Source organism: Scyliorhinus canicula, chromosome 4, assembly GCF_902713615.1.
Source record: "Scyliorhinus canicula chromosome 4, sScyCan1.1, whole genome shotgun sequence".
NCBI lineage: Eukaryota > Metazoa > Chordata > Chondrichthyes > Carcharhiniformes > Scyliorhinidae > Scyliorhinus > Scyliorhinus canicula.
The window spans coordinates 143,850,040-143,868,117 of NC_052149.1; the positions used below are offsets into that span (position 1 = coordinate 143,850,040).

The 18,078-nt window shown below is 49.7% G+C and overlaps 1 protein-coding gene across 2 annotated transcripts in view; it reads left to right on the forward strand.

Annotated features, from left to right (window-relative positions):
- The window catches only part of adam19b (ADAM metallopeptidase domain 19b), a 200,579-nt gene that overhangs the window by 82,951 nt on the left and 99,550 nt on the right, over positions 1–18,078 (forward strand). The gene's annotated exons all lie outside the window — the stretch shown is intronic.

An 18,078-nucleotide genomic window follows, 5' to 3' on the forward strand; every position in this document is an offset into this window, starting at 1 on the left:
GGAGAGGAAGTGCTTCCTCTCGCTGTGCTGGAGTAGACTGATGTTTATAAATATTTCCTTGTTGCAATGGAGAAACATTGACTTAACTACTGCCCATTTCTAACTTTGTCTTCAGACCCTCGTAGCTGTCACTGTACACCTCTCTGTGTTCAACTGTCTCATAACTCCTTGTTCCAGTGCCTTTAGGCTGTTCTCCACCATGCTCACAACAGCAAAAGGCCCTTCATTAAATGTACCAATTCTTTCCTGTGACTACGGTTTATAATCCCCTCCTAATCCTCCTCTATCTGTCCTTGCCTCTGGCATCACCATACATGTCTTCTCCATTGTCCTCCTTGCTGATCTTCACCGTCTAAGCACAAAGGGCGCGATCACCAAAATACTTTCCTGGGTGGAATTAGCGGAAAGTGCCGGCAACAACCCCGCTATTTAATGGCACTCTGTCTTGTTTACATGCTCCGGTGGGGAATGTTCCCCAAGGCTGCATTTAGCATCATTTCCTGCACTGCGCAGCTTCGGCGAATGGAGCTCCTCAGTGCAGAAAGAGATTGTGATGCCATGTTTAAATGGCGCCCCAATCTGTCAACCCCTCGACGCAACCCCACCAACGATGCAACTCACCTATTAGGGGGTCCTCGAGACCTCTCGCACCCCACCACATACCAACAGGGCACCCCAGGGCCCAGTCTCCAGTGTAGGCACAATGCCAGCTTGGCACTACCAGCCTGGCACACTGGTACTGGCCCTTCCAGGCTGGTAGTGACACTTGAATACTCTGGCAGTGCCAGACTACCAACCGGGTAGCGCTACCAACCTATCTGGGGGCTGACCACCCAGGAGCCTTGATCGCCTGTGAGATTCCCCCAGGTACCGTTCCGTTTGGTTCCCATTTGGGAGGACTAGTACTTTACGGCACCTGACTGGTGTCTCCTCGGCAAGGCTGATAGATGCCGAGTGGCCGTGCAATCCGGCGTCAGCACGGCTAAGTGGGTTCTTAAACTCACTTAACTGTGTGAGACTGGGTCTGCCTACACTGGGCGGTGCACTTTTTGCAATGCCTCGTGAGGTCTGGTTAGATCTCATGAAGCGTGATGGCCATCGAGAATCCTGGGAGGGCCTTTCCCAGGAATTATGTGACATGGTGGGTTGATTGGGCCCAAAGTAATCTACAACGTTTTTCTCTGAATTCCACTCTCCCATTTACCCCCTACTCTCAAGAATTCCCATCATCCATCTCTCAGTGAATCCTAAAGGTGCTATATGAATACAAGTTAATAGCCTACTGATATGGCATGAGCAATCAATGTAACAGAACTTAGCACCTTTAACATAATCACATGTCCCTAGGCACATAAGATCTAAGAGTAAGCGATTAAGCCCTTCGTGCCTGCCCAATCTCTCTTCATAAAACAAATCCCTCATCCCTGGATCAATTTAATCCTCTGAACTTCCTCCTAATGCAACTGCTTTCCTCCTCAAATAAGGGGACCAAAATTGTACGCAGTATTTTGGGTGCGGTCTCACCAATGCCTTGTACAGTTGCAGCAACACATCCCTACTTTTGTACTCTAATCCATTCGCTATAAAGGCCAAAATTCTATTTGCCTTCCTTATTATCTGCTGTACCTGCAGACTCGTCAGTGGTTAGCACTGTCACCCCACCAGGGACCCAGGTTCGATTCCAGCCTTGGGTGGCTGTCTGTGTGGAGTTTGCACGTTCTCCCCCTGTCTGCTCTGGTTTCCTCCCACAGTCCAAAGATATGCAGGCTAGGTGGGGTTAAGGGAATAGGGCGGGGTAGAGGGCCGCTGTGGGCTGCTCCTTCAGAAGGTTAGTGCAGACTTGACAGGCTGAATGGCCTCCTTCTGCACTGTAGGGATTCTATGGATAGTTTTCTGAGATTCATGCACAAGAGGGCATCCAGAGCCCTGTGCACTGAAGCACTCCAAGGTTTCTCTTATTTAAATAATAAGGCACTTCAGAGGAGGGTGATCAAACACAATTTGACACTGAGTCTCGTAACGCACTGTAGGACAGAGGACCAAAATGCTTGTTGGAAGATGTAGGATTAAAGAAGGTGAGAGATGTGGAGAGACTAATGGAGGAAATTCCAGTTTTTGGAATGATAATAATAATCTTTATTGTCACAAGTAGGCTTGCATTAACATTGCAATGAAGTTACTGTGAAAAGCCCCTTAGTCACCACATTCCTGCACCTGTTCGGGTACACTGGGGGAGAATTCAGAATGTCCAATTCACCTAACAGCACGTCTTTCAGGACTTGTGGGAGGAAACTGGAGCACCCGGAGGAAACCCACGCAGACACAGGGAGAATGTGCAGACTCCACACAGGCAGTGACCCAAGCCGGGAACCGAACCTGGGACCCTGGAGCTGCAAAGCAACAGTGCTACCCACTGTGCTACCGTGCCGCTCTACTGATGAGCCTTAGTCACTGGTGGTTTTGAAGGTGGGTGGCTAGTAGAATTCAGTGGATGTCCTTCCCATTGCCTATTCCATCTGCATCTTACCTGGAGACACCTTGCCCATCCTTGGGTCTACTGTGGCCATTGACTGGCTAATTAATGACCACTTAAGGGCCTTAATCTGTCCTGTTGCTTTTCTATCCATAGCAGGGTGACGCCCATGTCAAGCTGGTAGCCTGGCAGTTTCAGCTGCACAAGCTGGTGTTGGGCAAGGAGGGAATTATTTTGCAAGTCCCTGTGACCAATGGAAACACCCAAGCCCCCTCAAAATCACACTTCCCCTTTTACTCTCCCCACTGCCTCCCAAACTCAACCTCTCAAACCCAGCTCCGCAACCCCCTTACCATGGCCAATCTGGCCCTGGCAAAATCCCTCCCTCCACCAGTTAGTGTCTGTCTCCAGTGATGATCCCCATTGGCGACTGCCTGTAGTCCTGGCGGTGGCCACCGCTCCCGCCTGGCGCTGCTGAGACTTCAGAGCTACCGACCATTCAATCGGTTGGCAGCTCTCTGAGGCGGGACCTCTTGTCCATGAAGGGAGGAGATCCCGCCTCCAGCCTGTTGAGACCAATTTGACCATTTAATGACAGTGGTGCAGCTGCTCTTCCTGTTGCTGGGCACCCCACTGACCTTTTAATTGCCAGCAGTGGGGGACGGGGGAGAGTGGGGAACCATGGGGGAAACTACAGCAATCCTTAAATTCAACCTATGACGAATACTTGTAAATGTTCCCTGACTTCAGTAAGTGTAATTATATGACATTCCTCTATCAGTATCTAACAATATATCAGTGGGGTAACATGATGATCTGCCCTAGCTGACCATCTTAGATGGATCTTGGAGGCAGTAGCTATCTGTTTAATTTTGAAATGAAAATGACTTATTGTCACGAGTAGGCTTCAATGAAGTTACTGTGAAAAGCCCCTAGTTGCCACATTCCAGCACCTGTGCAGGGAGGCTGTTATAGGAATCGAACCATGCTGCTGGCCTGCCTTGGTCTGCTTTCAAAGCCAATGATTTAGCCCAGTGAGCTAAACAGCCCCTTATTTTGCTGCCTATCTTGAAATTAAATGTGGTTGTTTCCATGATCTTTTTTTTTTAACAGTACAGCACAGAACAGGCCCTTCGGCTCTCAATGTTGTGCCGAGCAATGATCACCCTACTCAAACCCACGTATCCACCCTATACCCGTAACCCAACAACAACAACAACCCCCCCCCCCCCCCCCCCCCCCCCCCCCCCCCCCCCCTTAACCTTACTTTTTACACTACGGGCAATTTAGCATGGCCAATCCACCTAACCCGCACATCTTTGGACTGTGGGAGGAAACCGGAGCACCCGGAGGAAACCCACGCACACACGGGGAGGACGTGCAGACTCCGCACTCTTCAATAAAGGATCCGAAAGCAGGTTCAAGGCAGAAGATTGCAGAGGTGGGACTTTCAAGGTTGCAGTCTACAAAGTTGTTGGCTAGCTAAACTGGGGAGAATAAATCTCATCAGATTAATTTCCTGCTCAGACTGCCTATCCTTAGATTGGCTTAGAACCACCGTTTTGACAGCCCAGCCCAGCTGAATGCAACGAACCTCACTGTGGGAGGAAGGATGTACCCACATCCTGCGATGTTCTGGTTATGTTATCTTCAAATCATGGTATTTCGTGGTATGCGCAAGTGCATGAACAGGATTCAGAGAATCTGTTTTGTTCAAGAGCAGTGACCATTTAAAATGCTGATTGAGCTGTGCACATCTTCCTGCCTCTCCTTGGTTTCATCATCAGGCAACTTTCCGCAGCAGATCAGTCAACAGAACTTCAAGTAATCTGCGGAGTCAGGCAACGTGATAATCTTTTTAAAAAAATATTCATTTTGGGAATATGGGTTATCACTGACTAGACCAGCATTTGTTCCCCACCCCTAATTAACCTCAAGATGGTGGTGGTGAGCTGCTTTATTGAACCACTGCAACCCATCTGGCGTAGGTACAATCTCAGGCCTGTTGGGAGAGGGAGTTGTAGGATTTTATCCCTGTGTCAGTGAAGGAACGGCCATATGGTTCCAAGTCAGGATAGTGTGTGGCTTGGAGGGGAATCTGGCCATGATGATTCTCCCATCTGCATTTTCCCTTTGGGGTAGTGGTGGATGGATTCCCGAGCTGATTAACAGTCCGTTGAACCGCCTTATCAATGCTTCTCCTGTGGCCAACTTGCTCTGGAGCTGGACTTGAACCCAGAGCTTCTGGTCCAGAGGACGGGACGCTACCCACTGTGCCACAAAACCTTCTGCACAACTGCTGCAATGCATCTTGTAAATGGTACACACTGCTGCTACTGCCAGTGGTGGAGCGAGTGAATGTTTCACATTGCTTTGTCCTGGGTAGTGCTGAACTTTGTTGGAAGTGCATTCATTCATAAAAGTGGTGAGCATTTCATTATACTCGACTTGTGTCTTGTAGGCCATTGATAGGCTTTGGGGAATCAGGAACAGAACCAGATCTCTGACTGTTCTTGTGTCACAGTATTTTGGTGGCTGGAACAGTTAAATTTATGGTCGCTGGTGATCCACAGGACCTTGATGGTTGGGAGGGGGTGGGGGGGGGGATTCAGCATTGGTAATGTCATTGATTGTCAAGGGGAGATGGGGAGATTTTCTTGAAGCTAATCATTACCTGGCACTTGTGTGGCACAAAATGTTCCTTGTCACTTATCAGTCCAAGCATGAATGTTATCCAGGTCTTGCTACTTGCTGACAGTATCTGAGTATCTGTGAATGGGACTGCAAACTGCAATCAACAGTAAACCTACCCTCCTCACTTCTGACCTTATGGTGAAGTGATTTGGTGAAGTGATTGATTCCAGAAAGGGGATAGCAAGCCTAAGAGAGCTCGGATTGATATTTTTATGATTCCATTGTGGTTTCCTCCTATGATACTTTCTACTGTATGGTGCTATTACCCCTAAGCATGGAGTCATCTTTCATATGTATTCAATTATAGCCATTTTAACCGCTTTGTCACTAGTTTGACTCCATCACTGCCATTCTGTTACAAACGGACATCAGCGTCACTTCAGGGAGGTGCCAGATCTTTTCTCAGCTCAACAAGGACATTACACTTAACCAAGAAAACTTGTTTCAAGTGCCAGAATTTTCCCAGCATCACAGAGGTGCCTTTGGAGATGGGTGGGGAAAGTTGGAACGTTGTGCGTTGTTCAGATTAGCTCCTAGTTGAATTCCCACTTCCAAACACCTTTCCTTGGGGGGGGGGGGGGGGGGGGGGGGGGGGGGGGGGGGCTTCCAGCAGAAGTGGTGACCCACTCTGCAACAATGAACACTTAGAAGGCCATTTAACTCTTTTTTTTTCAGAGTGCAGATTTTGCAGGCGGCATTCGGCCCGCGATATTCGGTCTTCTAGCTTCAGGACGCCGTGAAGCTAGAGGCGGCCTGTTAATTCATCGCCTCCTGTAAAATGACGCGGCTGGTGGGCATCTGAAACATGTGGGGATGAGACCCGGAAATGATCCTCACATCGGGTTCCCAAAGCCCCGGGAAGAATTCAGCCAAGGCCTATAATGTCATCTCCACCTTCCACATCTCATTCCCAGTGTTGTTGAATTTTCACCCATGTCTCTGTCAACTTCTCCGTCACTTTCCAAATTTCACTGTGAACAATTGAAGCTCTCCAATATTAAATCTCACACAAAACCCCCATCTAGATAACCACTCTTTAGTCCACTCTTCCTCTGCTTCTCTGCTCCCTGAGCACCAATATTAACCTCAGTCATAAACCCTTCCAAGTCCTTAACCGCCCACCACTGCAACCTCATCCATCATCATTGCAACCAACTCCACCTACCACTGCAACCCCATTCACCCACCAAAGCAACCTCCTTCACCCACCACTGCAATCCCCTTCACCCACCACTGCAACCAACTCCACCTACCACTGCAACCCCATTCACTCACCACTGCAATCCCTTTCCCCCACCACCGCAACCCCATTCACCCACCACTGCAACTTCCTTCACCCACCACTGCAACCCCATTCACCCACCACTGCAACCTCCTTCACCCACCACTACAACCCCATTCACCCACCACTGCAACCCCATTCACCCACCACTGCAACCTCCTTCACCTATCACTGCAATCCCCTTCACCCATCACTACAATCCCCTTCACCCATCACAGCAATCCCATCCACCCATCACAGCAATCCCATCCACCCATCACAGCAATCCCATCCACCCATCACTGCAATCCCCTTCACCCATCACTGCAATCCCCTTCACCCGTCACTGCAATCCCCTTCACCCATCACTACAATCCCCTTCACCCATCACTACAATCCCCTTCACCCACCACTGCATCCTCCTTCACCCACTACTGCAACCTCCTTCACCCATCACTGCAATCCCCTTCACCCATCGCTACAATCCCCTTCACCCACCACTGCAACCTCCTTCACCCATCACTGCAACCTCCTTCACCCATCACTGCAATCCCCTTCACCCGTCACTGCAACCTCCTTCACCCACTACTGCAATCCCCTTCACCCATCACTGAAATCCCCTTCACCCATCACCACAATCCCCTTCACCCACCACTGCAACCTCCTTCACCCATCACTGCAACCTCCTTCACCCATCACTGCAACCTCCTTCACCCACTACTGCAATCCCCTTCACCCATCACTGCAATCCCCTTCACCCATCACCACAATCCCCTTCACCCACCACTGCAACCTCCTTCACCCATCATCATTGCAACCAACTCCACCTACCACTGCAACCCCATTCACCCACCAAAGCAACCTCCTTCACCCACCACTGCAATCCCCTTCACCCACCACTGCAACCCCATTCACCCACCACTGCAACCCCATTCACGAGGGGCGGTTCACGAGTTTGGGGGAGTTAGAGGGGATGTTTGGGCTCCCCCGGGGAACATGTTTCGGTACATGCAGGTTAGGGCGTTTGCCAGGCGGCAGGTGGAGGGGTTCCCCTTGTTGCCCCCACGTGGGGTACGGACAGGGTGCTCTCGGGAGTGTGGGTTGGAGGAGGGAGGATTTCGGACATATACCGGGTAATGCAGGAGTTAGACGAGGCCTCGGTGGAGGAACTGAAGGGTAAATGGGAAGAGGAGCTGGGTGAGGAGATTGAGGAGGGGACGTGGGCGGATGCCCTGGAGAGAGTGAATTCCTCCTCTTCCTGTGCGAGGCTTAGCCTCATACAGTTCAAGGTGCTGCACAGGGCCCACATGACTGGGACGAGGATGAGTAGGTTTTTCGGGGGAGAAGACTGGTGTGCTAGGTGCTCGGGGAGCCCAGCGAACCACGCCCATATGTTTTGGGCATGACCAGCGCTGGGGGAGTTTTGGAAGGGGGTAGCAAGGACGGTGTCGAGGGTGGTGGGATCCAGGGTCAAGCCAGGCTGGGGACTCGCACTTTTTGGGATTGCAGTGGAGCCGGGAGTGCAGGAGGCGAAAGAGGCCGGTGTCCTGGCCTTTGCGTCCCTAGTAGCTCGGCGGAGGATTCTTCTTCAGTGGAAGGATGCGAGGCCACCAAGCGTGGAGGCCTGGATCAATGATATGGCGGGGTTCATCAAATTGCAGAAGGTGAAATTTGCCCTGAGGGGATCAGTACAAGGGTTCTTTAGGCAGTGGCAGCCTTTCCTGGACTTCCTGGCGGAACGGTAGGGAAATAGGCCGGCAGCAGCAGCAACGAGGAGGGAGGGGGTGATTTGGTTTGGTGGGAGGGAGGACTGTGTACATGGGTTTGTGGGATGTGGCGGGTGTTATCTCTTTCCCTTTTGTTGTTTCCTTTTTTTTTCTCTTTGGTTTCAGTTGCTTTTGTAGTTGGGTGGGTGTTCTTGGGTTTTTACCATGGTTGTTTTGTTAATATTGTTTTGTTGTTTATATTTTGTGAAAATCTTAATAAAAATTATTTTTAGAAGAAAGAAAAAGAAATGAAAATAAATGAAATGAAATAGAATTTATTTCATTTTCACAAGGAAAATGCATGGCATGGTTGAGGCATGAAAGGTAAAATATATATATATATATATATATAGAACATAGAACATAGAACAGTACAGCACAGAACAGGCCCTTCGGCCCTCAATGTTGTGCCGAGCCATGATCACCCTACTCAAACCCACGTATCCACCCTATACCCCTAACCCAACAACCCCCCCTTTAATCTTACTTTTATTAGGACACTACGGGCAATTTAGCATGGCCAATCCACCTAACCCGCACATCTTTGGACTGTGGGAGGAAACCGGAGCACCCGGAGGAAACCCACGCACACAGGGGGAGGACGTGCAGACTCCACACAGACAGTGACCCAGCCGGGAATCGAACCTGGGACCCTGGAGCTGTGAAGCATTTATGCTAACCACCATGCTACCCTGCTGCCCCTAATGAATATATATATTCATTAGCTGGACTATATTATAAAGCCTTGGGTGGGATTCTCTGTCCATTAATGCCGGAATCGGGAAATGCGATAGTGCGGAGAATTGGTTTCACATCAAATCGTAATTCTCCGTTGCCTCGACAGCGGCGTCAATGCATTCCAAAACGCATGTACAGTAAACACTGTTGGTATATCATTAGCGGGCCTGACCCGGTATTCTCTGGGGCCTCTGCGATTCTCTGCCTCACTGGGGCGAATTCCAAATGGCGAGGTTCACTTGTGCTTTTTAACATTGTGAAACCGGCGTTGTGGCTGCCGAGGGAGAGAGAGGGGGTACGGAAAGTGTCTAACATCGCCATAGTTTGCTGACCATCATATCGCTGGCCGGGGGACTCCTGCCAGGGCTGGGGTGCGTAGCGGGGTGGCCAGGAGGTGGGTTGTGGGGTCGGGGTGAACGGACACGGAGCATCATTGCCACAACCTGCAAGGCAGCCATGCATCTGCGCATGCTGTTGACTGCCCACTGTGAACTTAGGGCCACAGTTTGTGTAGGTTCCCTCTGGCCCCAGCCAACCCATCAACGGGATGGCTGTGCTCCAGTGCAACCAGCACCATCTTGTTTGTTGGGATGAGTGTGTGTGAGGAGTGTAATGTGTAAATGTGGCTGCAGCTTGTCAGCCTCCCGAGTGCCAATCACGGACCTGGCAAATCCTGCACCGTTTTTCATTGGAATTGATTGCGTTCCATGTGGCGCTTGTACTAGCCCCTCAATGGTTGCTGAATCGGTCCAGGTGCGGCGCCAGTTTTGCCGTTGTGGAAGTCCACGATACTGCCCCGGCGTTAACACTTAGTCTCAGGAATGGAGAATCCCATATTTTTCCTGCGCTGTTAAAAATAGAAAATTGCTGAGCTAACATGTGTCCAGCTGAGTAAAAATGACAAAAAAGTACAAATATTTTGACTATAAATGCAGGTCATAGGCTGGGAATCCGAAGGTGAATAACTCACCTTCATGACTCCCCAAAGCCTCTCCACCACCTACAAGGCACAAGTCAGGAGTGATGTGTTATCTGTGCTGCTCCAACATCGACTGCAACTGGATGCAGTAAAACGAGAAACAGGCTTCCGACACATGAGATGGTTCAACACTGTTTTATTGAACCTGTTGATTGCTGTACATAATCTGCTGTGAGGTGACACTCTATTAACCTAACTGATAACCTCCTACTAGCTTGACCAGACTAGCTCACTATCACATGGTGATGATGTTCATTGGCCTGTGCACTGTGACTATCTCCCTAGCCATGTCCTATGAGAGAGAGAGAGAGAGAGAGCCTTAATGCCCTGTGGGCTTTATAGTGGTGGTGTCCTGTCTGGTGATTGGTTGTTCTGTGTTGTGTGTGTTCATTGGTTATCCTGTGTGTCAAACACTGCCTGTCTGCATCTCATGATATACATGAGTGGATATTATGACATCTCCCCCTTTTAAAATAAAATTTGGAATGTGGCTGTATATGCATGCATAACTATGTACAAGTGGGGAATGAATGAATGAACATATGTACATAGGAAGGTGTTTATCGTGCACATACAGAGCAAATTGAACAAAATTTACAAGATTTAAGTCTATAGATTCAGTCTTTGTGGTGGGTGACGAATTCTCATCGATCGCCGCAGAGGTGGAGGGGGGGGGGGGGGGGGGGGGGGGGGGGGGGGGGACGCCGGCACCTGGACAGGCGGAATGGCTGCCATCTCGGTGGCCTTGTGGACAGGTGGGATCGCTGCCAGATCGGTGGCCTCGTGGTGCAAGACGTCAGGAGGAGGCATGATGATATGCGGAGACGTGCGGTCGGGTGATAGGCAGGGAAATTTACGCAGCGCCCTCCTGTTGCGCCGTAAAATGGAGCCATCAGCCATTTGGACAACGAAAGATCTGGGAGCAGCCTGTCTGACGACTACAGCTGGGGCTGACCAACCTCCCTCAGGCAGCTGAACGCGAACAACATCGTCTAGAGCCAGCACAGGCAGATCCATTGCATGAGCATCATACGTGATCTTTTGCTGGTCCCTGGATCGCTGCACCTTCTGCAGCACCGTGAGGTGGTCAAGGTCTGAAACATGGATGGCTGGAACAGTCGTTCTCAGGTTGCAGTTCATGAGCATCTGTGCCTGAGACAAACCAGGCGACAGAGGGATTGCCCTGTATGCCAATAGCGCCAAGTTGAAATCCGAGGCTGAGTCTGCAGCCTTGCACAGCAACCGCTTGACAATATGGACCCCCTTTCTCGGCCTTCCCGTTTGATTGCGGGTAATGGGGACCGGATGTGATGTGACTAAAGTGGTAGGATCGTGCAAAGTCGGACCACTCTTGGCTGTAGAAACATGGACCGTTGTCACTCATTACCGTGAGTGGTATCCCATGCCTGGCAAACGTCTCTTTGTAGGCTTTGATGACGGATTTGGACGTGAGGTCCGACAGTTTCACCACTTCCGGGTAGCTGGAGAATTAGTAATCACGCCCGTTGGCGCGAAAGAGGTCTATCCCCATGCCTGGGTGAGTGCAGCCCTGACTACACTCGAGACGTTTGACACCATCTGAGACAAAGCAGCCTGCTGATTGATACCTCATCCACCAGCTTAAACATTCACTCTCTCTGCCACCAATGCATTGTGGCAGCAGTGTGTTCCATGCCCCACCATCTACAAGATGAAATGCAGGAACTCACCTAGGTTTCATAGGCAGCACCTTCCAAGCCCACAACTGCAACCACCTAGAAGGACGAGGGCAGCAGACACACGGGAACACCAACACCTCCACGTTCCTCCCCAAGTGACCCACCATCCTGACTTGGAAATATATAGCATTCCTTGACTGAGGCTGGGTCAAAATCCTGAACCATCTCCCTAACAGCACTGTGGGTGCACCTACACCACATGAACTGAAGCCATTGAGAAGGCAGCTCACTGCCACCTTCTCAATGGCAATTTTTTTTGGGCAGTAAATGCTGGCCTAGCCACATCCCGCATAACAATAAAAAGAATCACAAAGTGCTACACCTATAATGATGCCAAATACGTTACGGGGTTTTGCATGTATTTCTTCTCTTCAATTCCTGATTGTTCCCCTCGAGATGAATATTCAATTGTTCCATGAACATTATCTAGATCACCGCAGCCAAACGTTTTTCACAACATCTCTTCTTGGGATTTGGGCATTGCTGGCAGAGCCTCCAGTTATTGTCCATCCCTAATTGCCTTGCAAAGCTGATGACGGGCCTTTATTGAGCTGCTGTAGTCCGCATGGTGTTGATATTCCCACAGTGCTGTTCCACTCGGGGACTCCCTGAATCCTGACCCAGTGATAGTGAAGGAATGGTGATATATGGCCAAGTCTGAAAAAATAAGGTGGGGCCATTCTCCTCAATATAAAAGACAAATAAAGTTTGAAGCCATCATGTGGACTCAGTTAGTTAAACAAGCGTGTTATTGAGTGGTGCAGGGTAGTGTGCTACTTGAAGGGAAACCAGAGGTGATACTGCCCTCAATTGATGCTCATGTGCAGACTTTCAGTCAGAGTCATTTAATGTGCAAGCACATTTCTAATTTTCTTCCCCCCTTGTCCTCATTCCAGGGGCCCTGTAGCCAATTCTAACCTCCTTGGCTAAGACCATCTGAGGGCCAAAATCAAAGATGTGACCTTTTGGGTTTGCACCACTCAATAACACGCTTGTTTAACTAACTGAGTCCACATGATGGCTTCAAACTTTATTTGTCTTTTATATTGAGGAGAATGGCCCCACCTTATTTTTTCAGCTTGCTAAGTAAAGGGTTGTTGGTGCTGTGAAACGTCGCACTCATAGGCTCGCTGGCAATGCAGGACCAATACGTTATTACTCTTCACCATTTGACCCATAATGACATCATTTCAACCATAAACTCTCAGTTAATCTGGTTGGCAGTGATCAGATAGAGGAAAAATTGTTTGATGGCAGATGTTATGAGCCTTCAGCATTCTGAAGCATTAATAACTCATAGTTCATTATGTATCTGAATGCGAATTGCCTAAGGCCTGCAGCCTGCATTCACTGCATTCATTGTGATGTGGTAAAGATGCCCTGTTGATAATTCAATGGCTTTTTCTAACTGGCTTGATAAAGAACAATGGCGGTTCCCTTCCGGAGATGGTCACATCAACTTGGCAGATGTAATTTGTCAGTTGGAGGGATACTGGACTAAAATCAGGAGGAGAAAGCCTGGGTCAATATAACCCGCCTTAGCTCAGAGGATTTAAGCTTTGGGGATTTCGGTGTGTTGGCTCTTTCAATGCCAGTCATGGTGGATGTGAAATGTCCAAATTTTAAATCAATTAAACACACGTGTCAGTCCCTGCATCTGCACAGCTTAAAGAATTTTCTGGGATATTCAGTTCTTTATTTTAAAAATAACTTTTCTCTTTAAAGTCCACAGCTGGGCGGCATGGTGGCGCAGTGGATAGTATTGCTGCCTCACGGCACCAAGGATCCAGGTTTGATTCCGGCCTGGTTCACTGTTGAGTTTACATATTCTCCCTGTGTCTGGAATTGGAATAAAGAATTGGGTGCTCTAAATTTTTTTTTAAAAATTCTACAACTGACTGTGCTGATCATAGAACCCTTACAGTGCAGAAAGAGGCCATTCAGCCCATCGGGTTTGCACTAACCCTCTGAAAGTGCACCCTACCTAGGCCCACTCCCCCCACCCTGTCCCTGTAACCCTTTTAACCCACCTAACCTGCACATCTTTGAACACTAATGGGCAATTTAGCATGGACAATCCACCTAACCTGCTCAACTTTGGACTGTGGGAGGAAACCGGAGCACCCGGAGGAAACCCACGCAGACATGGGGAGAAAATGCAAACTCCACCCAGTCACCCAATTCCGGAATCGAACCAGGGTTTCTGGTTCTGGGAGGCAGCGGTGCCAACCACTATGCCACCGTGCCGCCCCTATGGGAGTGCTTGATGGGACAGTGTAGAGTTAAGTTTACATTGGACTGAATTTTCATCCCGAGGCAGAGGTGAATTTGGCGGCTGGGAAATTTTGGGTAAAGTGTGATGCTGAGCAGCATGCCAGAAGCAGGGAGGAATCATGCGTTGGCACACAGTGGCTGTTATCTAGGGTGTTTGAGGCAGAGGCAATTGAGAGGAGTGCCATCTGCAGTAACCCAGTGCAGCTTATGCATTGACGTGGACTACAGAAACAAGGACGGAGCTCCACCCCTTGAAACAGAAAGGGTAACATGCTTTCACCTGCTCTCGGATGCTCACTCACCTTGTTCATGCCAATTTTCCTCTGGGAGCTGCCACTTTGCAGTTTTAAGGGCTCCCTCCTCTGTGGTCATCAGTAAAGTGAGATCCCCTTTTCTTGAGCATCATGTCTTTTTTTCTCCGACGAATTGAAGAGCGAGAGGTTTAAGAAAATGGTGCTCTCTTTCACCACATCCTGCAGCTCACTCACATTTGATGTTCATCGATCCCTCCTTCACAAGTGTTTGTGGTTTGAACGCTGTCCAAGAGCACGGGCCGGGCATGCATATCCCCACTGTTCCTGAGCACTATGTGCCCTCAGGCTGCTCTGCCCGTTGCAGGTGACCCCAGAACTGGAATTATCACCTTTGTGCAGCATTGCCCTCATCTTGACAGGCCTCAGTAGGCATTGCATCAATATCCTACTGATCACACTTCTCACCTCCTGAGTCACCTCCAGTCACGCTTGCCTTCTCTGGCTGGCAAGCCTTATCCTGCCCCTCTCCAGAGCCAGGACGCGAGTGGGGTCGGACCCGGGACCGATGCCGGGATCCTTATTCTGGACTGAAAATTCAGGTCTCTGTGTCTATCCTGCGGTGGAGCAGAATGTATGCGATCGGGGGAGGTTAATCAATGACATTGTAATTGCTTACAGCTCTTATGGAGGGGAATTCCTCTGGACCCTGTTAATATGCAACGTGACTCTTCTAGCTCTGCGCATCTGAATGGGGGGCCACTCCAGCTGACCACTTGGCAGAAATCAGGTTCCCGCAGAGGTCTAGACCTGAACCATTGCAGATCACTTCTGTCTTCCAAGTGTCCTTCCGAAATTCCTGATCACTTCCCTTTACAAAGTGAGGGCATACAAATGCTTTAACATTTAGTCTGGGCTTCCAGCATAAGCATGAACAATTGGCCTATGTCCCTCCTCTCAAACTGTACCAACACCATGTCCTGCCCTGATCTTCTGCTTCTTCTGGCAATAATGCACCATTGAACAGTAACCAGACTTGCATTTATATAGCTCCCTGAATGTAGCAGAATACCCCCTAGGTGCCTATTAGTGGCACGGGCATCTGCCAGTGAATGCCAGGTGTTCATGCCCATGGTCTACCTTATCGAGGCTGTTTTAAGCACTTCAAAGGACAGTCATGTCAACCCTTAATCCTCTCTTGATTATGACCCTACGTCAGTTCTGCAGTAATACTGCCTAACAGCTGCAGAACCATACAGCTATAGTTTGGTCATTGTATTAGCAGTCAGCTTGATTTTTATGAATGACTTACTGTCCCTGTCTGTAACAACACAAACTGATTTTTATTTTTCGTGTGTGAGTGTGGACACTGTGGCTATTGACAGGAGGGCCCAGGGATGATGAACAAAGGTCTGTTGTTTCAGACTTGACCAGATAGATTTTGGGGAGTGGGGGTGGTGTCTGTAACAGTCACCATGATCCTGTGATCCGAGGAAGAAGGTTGACTCAGTGATAAAAGTTAGTGGAAGAACTTCATTCTCTTCACCAGCACAAGGCATCCCTTGCTCCTTGACAAATACTTCTAAAAAATAAACTTAAAGTACCCAATTATTTTTTGGCCAATTTACCGTGGCCAATCCACCTACGCTGTACATCTTTGGGTTGTGGGGTTGGCATCCACGCAAACACAGGGAGACTGTGCAAATTCCACATGGACAGTGACCCGGGGCCAGGATCGAACCTGGGTCCTCAGCAATGTGAGGCAGCAGTGCTAACCACTGCACCACCGCGCCGCCCAGTTCCTTCTCAAATACTGGTTCTTCCGGGGGCACAAACGTGAATTCGGACCATCTAAAGAAAGTTGCCACTGCAGCCTTTGTAACATGCATGAATCCTGATTAATATACCTTAAATTCACCGTGAGGCAGAGAGACCAAGTGAACGTAGGTTTTATTAGTCATGAACTTGCCTAGCCAGTGTCAGTAGTACAGAATGGATGCTGCCTACAAGAGGCCGGCTTATATATGCCCCAGTGTGGGCGGAGCCAGAGGCGGAGCCATGCCGGGGTTACAGTACAGTGCCTGGAAGCAGTTCATATCACCACTTCCAGGTCATAGGTCACAGGTTACAGTATTATGCATGCATTATGGTGAATACATTCACCACACTGGTCTATCGCGTAAGAACATAAGAAAAGGAAGCAGGAGTTAGCCCCTCGAATCTGCTCTTCCATTCAAAGGGGAGATGGTGGCGCAGTGGTAATGTTGCGACAACGCATTTGGTCACTCAGAAATCTGCAATCCTTACCCGGTCTGGTCTACACGTGACTCACACCCACGGTTATGTAGTTGACTCAAAACCGCCCCCTGAAATGGCCAAGAAGCTACTCGGTTCAAGTGCAATTAGGGATGGGCAACAAATTCTGTCCTTGCTAGCCACACCCCATCCCATGAAAGAATTAAAGAAAATAAGATCATGGCTGAGCTAATCTTGGCCTCAGATCCACTTTTCAACCCTGCTACCCTTGACTCCCCTATTGTTCAAGGTGCGATATATCTACCTATAATGGAATATCCCAAGGTGCTTAACAGCGGCATTATAAATCAGAGTATGACACCGAACCATAAAGGTCAGCTGACCAAAAAACTTGGCCAAAGAGATTGTAATGAGGAGTGTCTTGAAGGTGGAAAGCGAGGCAGAGATGTGTGGTGAGGTAAGGGGGCCGAGACATCTGAAGGTATGGCCACCAATGATGGAGCGATTGTAATAGAAGATTCTCAAGAGCCAGCATTGGAGGATCACCGATATTTTGGAGGGTTGTGGGGCCGGAGGAGAATACAAAAATAGGAAGAGCGGGACCATGGCTGGATTCGAAAACAAGGTTGAGAATTTTAAAATCAAGATTTTGCTTGACATGGTGCCAGTGGAGATCAGGGGTTGACAGGAGAACGGGTTCAGAAATCTGCCTATCTGAGCCTTGAATGCACTCAACGACCCAGCCTCCATTTGTGGTCTCCATTTGAGAAAAGGGGATATCGAGGCACTGGAGACAGTGAAGAACTGATTCACAAGGATGATACCAAAATGCAACTAACAGGAAGGATTTGAGCAGGCTGGGTCTGTTCCTTCTGGAAAGAGAAGCATGAGAAGAGACCTAATGGTGCTCTTTGAAATAAAGAAGGGGATTTAGAGGGTGAATTTGGAGAAAATCTTTCTACAAATGGAGGAGCCCAGAACAAGTGGACACAACAATAAAATAACCATGATCAGAACAGTAAGAATGTATAATTCTTGTCGTATGGTCTGGCTGAAGTAAATACCATTGATGTACTTAAGGGGAGATTTGGGGCGGGATTCTCTCAGCCTGGGGCCAGGCCGGAGAATCCCCGCGACCAGCGTGAATCGCGCCACACCGCCCCGATGCTGGCAAGTGATTCTCCGCTCTGCGGAGAATCGGCGCCATTGGCGCGGCGTGGTTGGTGCGGCGCCGGTCGGGGGCCACTGTACGCAGCCGGCCTGCAGATACTCGGCCTGGGATGGGCCGAGTGTCCGTCGTACAAAAGCCGAGTCCCTCCGGCACCGTCCACACCTGTACTCAGCCGGCGGGAACTCGGCGTGGAAGGGTCGGGGAGGGCGGCCTGTGGGGGTGTGGGGGGAGGGGATGGTCCGGCCCGGGGGGGTCTCCGATGTGGCTTGCCCCGAGATCGGGGCGCACCGATTGGTGGGCCGGCCTCTCTGGCTGGGGTCTTCCTTTCTTCTGCGCTGGCCCCTGTAGCCCTGCGCCATGTTGCATTGGAGCCGGCGCGTTGAAAGAAGCCACTGCGCATGCACGCGTTGGCACAGGTGCCACTGCGCATGCGCAGATCCCGCGGCACCCAGTTGATGCCGGGATCAGCAGCTGGAGCGGCGTGAACTGCTCCAGTG